Source organism: Cervus canadensis, chromosome X (genome assembly GCF_019320065.1).
Source record: "Cervus canadensis isolate Bull #8, Minnesota chromosome X, ASM1932006v1, whole genome shotgun sequence".
Taxonomy (NCBI): Eukaryota; Metazoa; Chordata; class Mammalia; order Artiodactyla; family Cervidae; genus Cervus; species Cervus canadensis.
Window position 1 is genome coordinate 111,919,616 of NC_057419.1, and position 6,404 is coordinate 111,926,019.

The following is a 6,404-nucleotide window of genomic DNA, read 5'->3' on the forward strand; positions in this document are numbered from 1 at the left end:
TTTATTTTTTTGATACTGGACATGCTTACTGGCATAATTATGCTAAACCTATTTAATTCTTATTTAGGATTTATTCATGTGTATGTTTTTTTAAAGACAATAATTTTTTTAGCAGGCACAAAGTCCAAAGTAATTTAAAGAAGAAATATAGGCAATATGATGTTGATCTTCATGCTTCCAGAACACAACTGAGTAATAGTAATAATAACAACTTGTATTTGAATATTGGTTTTATAATTTCCAAAGCATTTTCACATAGCCTCTTTTGAAATTTAGTTAAATTGCTGTTTCAGTCTCAATAGTGAAAAATCTGATTCCACTTTAAAAATGAAATGAAAAAGTAAATCTTTCATTTTTACACAATAGTATTTTTATTTTTACTAAAAGGGCTACACTTGTGTCATGGACAGAAAATTACCCACAATCTCAGTGGTATGACTTTTTTTCTCCACAAAATTAGATGGAGGACAGAATATCATTTTCACAGTAGGCATCACACAAATTAATATAAGAGAGAAGAAACAAACAGCTTATTTAAACTTTGAAGGTAATTTAAATACACTTAGTACTTTTACATTGGTAGACGCATTCAACAAACAATTGTTAAATGAATGGCAGGTGGAACTTTCTCATCAAATTAAAAGATTAATTGCAAGATGAAGAGAATATGAAATTTAATTTTTGCCAAACATTTATGAATATATTTCTCTTTCTGACTCAATACAACAGACTGATGCTCAGCTTTCAGCTTTTGCTGGCCAGCTCTTGCCTATCAAATAGGGTACACTTGCTTGCCATTTCACATTCTCCATTCTCAGACCCAGGCTGATCTCCTACCACTCTCCTGTTCAAATCCTTGACACCAGCCCACCTTGACTGTTTATTTTTCCGTGGACACAGTCAGGGCTCAGTGGTAAAGAATCTGTCTGCAATGCAGGAGATGCAAGGGATGAAGTTTCGATCCCTGGGTTGGGAAGATCCCCTGGAGAAGGAAATGGCAACCCACTCCAATATTCTTGCCTGGAAAATCCCATGGACGGAGGAAACTGGTGGGCTACAGTCCATGGGGTCACCAAGAATCGGACATGACTGAGCACACACATGTGACGTGGACAGTTACACTCCCCCAGCTCAGGGCCTCCGTTCATGCATTTTCCTTTGCTAGGATATCTCCAGCATACTTGTGGAATCCTACCCAATTTGTGTGTGTGTGAAACAACCATTTATTTGTGTTCATGAATTCTGAGTCAGAAATGCAGACAGGCACAGCAGACATGACTTATCTCGACTCCACCATGACAAGACCTCGGTTGGGAAAACTTGAATGGCTGGGGTGATTGAGTGACTCAGTGAAAGAAATGTCCAGGGATGTCTTCACTCACTGTAAATTGCCCCGCTGAAAATTTCACTCACATCTGATGCCTGGGCTGGGTTGATTGAAAAATACCACTCAACTTGGCTGTCAACAGAAGCACCTAAACAGGTATGCCCCATGTGACCTTAGCTTCCCACAGCATCATAGCCTTGAGGCTCCAAAAGTGAGTATCTCAGTAAAAAAAAAAATCCCTACCCTTTCTTGAACACCCCTCTCAAATGCATTTACTCCATATGAACCCTCTCCTTATTTCTCCCTTAACCAGATGTGTTTACCCTCTTTCGAATTTTCACTATAGTTTCTTTGTGCTTTTCCTTAAGCACTTTTCTTATTCTGCCTTGGTTTTAGAGCCATTTTAATATTTATTTTTATGGTCATCCTATGTTCCTTTGTGTTTCCTATGAAAACTTTGAGGGCAAGAACTAGGTTTTATTGATCTATGTATTCTCTAAAGCAACTAATAAGGTACCTTCCTAGCATATTATACATGCTTAACAAATATCTACTGAATCAAAAAGGAAAGAAAAGCTAGTTTCCTAATCCTCCATTAAGTATTCAATTTCTTCAATGTCCACTTTAAAAAAAAAACTCACACTTTTACTTGACATATATGTGTTTTAGAGTATCATGAATTATGTCAAGCCATAATAATCAAACAAACAGAAATACCATTTGGCAGTTGGCAAAAAGGAATCGGGTAACCATTGTGAAGTGGTTATTTCCAATCAACCATGCATCCATGGATGGTTTGTGAACCATGGTTAATTTAATATCCACACATGCTTATTAGAAGTATTCAGCCTCTTGCTATAATCAACTTGTTTATATATTTACAAGTAATGACTTTCTGGTTATTTTAATTAAGAAACCCTTCATTCATTAGAATTCTGTTGACTAATATAATCCCTTCCAATGGGGAAAACTAGTATTTATAGCAGTTGTAGGAAGAGCAGGTTGACAAATTGCCACAGACATCCATGATGAGGTCTTGATTAACCTGTTAATGGATGAATTAAAATCAGATAAACATTCTGGAGAGCAATTTTGCAATATATATCAACTGATATAAAATTGTGCATATCCTTTGACCCAGTGATTTCTCTTCTAGGAATCTATCCTTGACACTTGCACAAAGATAGGAACATGATATTAATTGAAGCATTGGCTATAAGAACATATATTTGGAAACAACATAAACTTGTATCAATGGAGCATTGGTAAAATAAATGATGGTACAGCTATGAAGTGGATTGTTACATAGCTGTTAAAAAGACTGAGGAAAATCTATATGTAATAACACTGAAAGATATTCATATTTTATTGGTAATCAAAGGAATTTGCAGGACAATATGTATATTATGGTATCATTTCTGTTAAAAACAAAAATAGCAACATGTGTTTATAAATTACAGAAATTTAACAGGACCAGAGTTATGGTGTTAAGGTGGGGAGGGGGAGAAAAAACGGAGGTAGAAGAGAAGGCTGGGTTATACTTAGTAGTTCTGAGAATCAAAAACATGTGTCATCAATCTTACTCAAAAATAGAATTCAAAAATATAAATCAAGGAGCTCCTCCCTTTTTCTGTCAGCCTGTCTCCAAGTTGGTGGGCCTCAAATCTCCATTCTCTCTGAGTGACCTGTTTTTTTTGGCTGCACTACATGGCTTGTGGGATCTTAGTTCCCTGACAAGGGCTTGAACCCAGGCTTGGGCAGTGAGAGTGCCGAGTCCTAACCACTGGACCACCTGGAAAGTCCCTAACTAACCTCTTTCTTGGCAATCAGTCCAGAGCCAGTTTTCAGGCTCTCGATGCTAACTAATCATGTCAACTCTGTCTCGACAACTTTGTCAATTTTCTCTTCCTCTCTTTTCCTTTCTATTTTCTCTACCTGGTAGCCCAAACCTTTATCACCTCACCCCTCAATTATTGCAGTTTCTCTCAGCCTGTAGTTTCTCTTCCCAGCCCACAAACCTTCCCTCTATCCTATACAGAGCTTTCCTAATCCCCAGCAGGGTGCCAGCCCAGTCTTCAGCACTTTCCACTGTTACATGTCCCAACTCCAGAGGATGACCGGGCAGTCGGTACCCTCCCACAGCCTAGCCCAGACTACAGTACCTGGTGTAACTTCCAGGACACCAAAAGATGACGGGCTGAACTTCCTTGATCACGAGGACCTCTCTCTGGAAGGTCCTGCCTGCCCTCCCAGCTCTGCATACTACGGGTTCTTTAGCACCCACCAGCACTATTGTGAGAACCCACTTATTTTTATGGGTCCCAGCAATGTCTTCCTCATCATTTTTCAGTAAGTCCCTAAGCTGTGTGGAAGCTCCCTAAGAGTGGAAACCGTTGTCTCTTACACTGATTAACTGATAACGTAACCTGAATCTCCTTAGGCTTTGCCAGCCTATGGGTACACTGCTGCTGCTGCTAAGTCACTTCAGTCGTGTCCGACTCTGTGTGACCCCTTAGACAGCAGCCCACCAGGCTCTGCTGTCCCTGGGATTCTCCAGGCGTGAATACTGGAGTGGGCTGCCATTTCCTTCTCCAATGCATGAAAGTGAAAAGTGAAAGTGAAGTCGCTCAGACGTGCTTCACGACCCCATGGACTGCAGCCCACCAGGCTCCTCTGCCCATGGGATTTTCCAGGCAAGAGTACTGGAGTGGGTTGCCATTGCTTTCTCTGATGGGTACACTAGGGTTCCAAAAATCTATACTTCCCTGACTTTTGTTCCTATCTGCTCATGTAGGACCCTGTCCTCCTGCAAAGTGCCCTTCAGGTATTTCTGGGAGTCTCCAGGCAGCATCGCACCTCATGATCAAGCCTCGGTCAGCTGTCCAGGTCTGCTTCCAGGTGACACACACCATTCCCTTCTCCATTTCCTGCTCTCGACTCCTACAGGCACCAAGGCGCCCCACTGGGCACCATTGCTGCTTCTGCTGGATACCACCGTGTTCACTAGGCACTAGCCTCCTGCAGACACTCCTACAATTATATATTTCTTGCAGTTGCCACACTGCTGGGAACCTAACAATCTCTCACAAACATTAGCTGTGGAATGATATTCACTGGGATGTGCTTGGATTTGCTTTTCCAGTGGTGGAGACAGGGTGCACTGATTTAGCCTCACGTTCTCTCTCTCCAATTATCATCAGGACCAGCCTGTAGGCATTTGTGAGGTGGTTTTTCAGGGCTCAGGATACACCATTCTGAGTTGTTGAGCAAAGTAACCCTACCTGTCAAGGTTGCCAGCCCAAATCAATGGGTCCTGCTCTGACGTGTTTTGATCCTTATATGGAAACTTCCTATCTCTGGGTCTTCAAAGTTCAAATCCAAGTAGGAGTTGATCTCAAATTTCAAGAAAGGTCAGCTCGCACCTCAGACAGAGTTTCTTTGTGCTCATCTGCTCGACCAAAGAGAGAGTTCCCTACTGCAGTTCTCACAAGGGGAGAATTGGGGAAGTAAAACAATCAAAGAAATGCTTTCTCCACAAAGAGTGGCACAGGGCAGTGCAGCTAGGAATGAATGGACAAATGCGTTGCATGCAAGTGTGGTGAAAGGATGGTTAGTTTATGAGTTTGTTTCTTCGTGCCTCACAGTCTTACCATGCAAATGGTTCTCAGAGGCTTTGAAGTTAAAGCTCCTGGGAAAGAAGTGTTCACACTTGGGGTTTCAATGCACTAGAGCCAAGGTCAAGTAAACCTGGTGGTGTGAAAGGCCACAGGGAGGCTCCAATGATAGGAAATACTCTATCCTTATAGAAGGCAAAAGGTGACTGCATATTCTTCAACAGTAAAAGACACACTTTCAAATCATATAAATTAGGTTAATTTCCTGTGACAGCATGTCAAGAAAAAAGAGACAATGGTCTGAAATATGTGGCATGCTAGTGGCAGATCGAACATTAGAAGTTTTCAAACTTTTTTACATAGACATCAAATTTTTTCAAGCGATTTTCATATAATTATTTTGGGAATCTCTAGGACACACTATGTAACATGGGTCTTGCTCAAGGGAAATACCATAAATAATTCTATACCTTTACAAAGGAGAAACAGAGAGTGATTATTTTCCTAATCAAAGGATCCTCATCCCCTTTAGAGTAATATGAGATTTAAGTTACGCAAATGTATTTTCTCATAACTTTGCTTTTTGCTGCTTTTATTTTTATTTTTTAAAACCCACTTTTATGGATCCTTTTTGGATTAAAAAGTAATGCTCATCACTTAAGAGCACTTGGGAAAAAAAAAGAGCACTTGAGATTTGTATGACAGTTTGTGCTGGTCAAGACTTGCCCCTCTCCCATCCCTGCTTCATTTGGTTCTGGCAGCCCTGTGAGGGAGGTGGTCAGAGCAGGATTTCCCACCTCTATTTTTGTTTCATCTTTACTGTGTGTACTGTGTTTACTGGGCTTCCCTGGTGGTTCAGCTGCTAAAGAATCTGCCTGTAATGCGGGAGACCTGGGTTCGATCCCTGGATTGGGAAGATCCCCTGGAGGAGGAAATGGCTACCCACTCCAGTATTCTGGCCTGGAGAATTCCATGGACTGTAGTCCACGGGGTCGCAAAGAGTCGGACCATCTGAGCGACTTTCAGTTGAACACTTTACTGTGTTAGGGGGTTTACTACACTGTGAACCTGTTCTTGCTGTAAAATGTCAAACTGATTCCAAATCTAACATGTAAAACTCTGTTACCTTGTGCATGACACTCACAAGTTCTCTCCATCGAGTTGAATGTATTCTAACACTTCATAGAAAAACTCACCAAGGAGGGGTAGTATATCCTATTTTCAGCCTAGAGAAGTGAATCCCAAACCTCACTGGGCATCACAATCATCTGAATTTGCTAAATATATGGATTACAGAACCCCACCCCAAACCTACTGAATCAGGATGTCTGACAGTGAGAAACCTTGGGAGAGCCAATTTCAGATGGCAACCCAACTCCTGCCTCAAGGAGAGTGTTCTACTCTCTCCAATTCCTTCAGTTCAGGCTGTAATTAAAAAAAAAAAAAGATTATTGGAGTAGAAT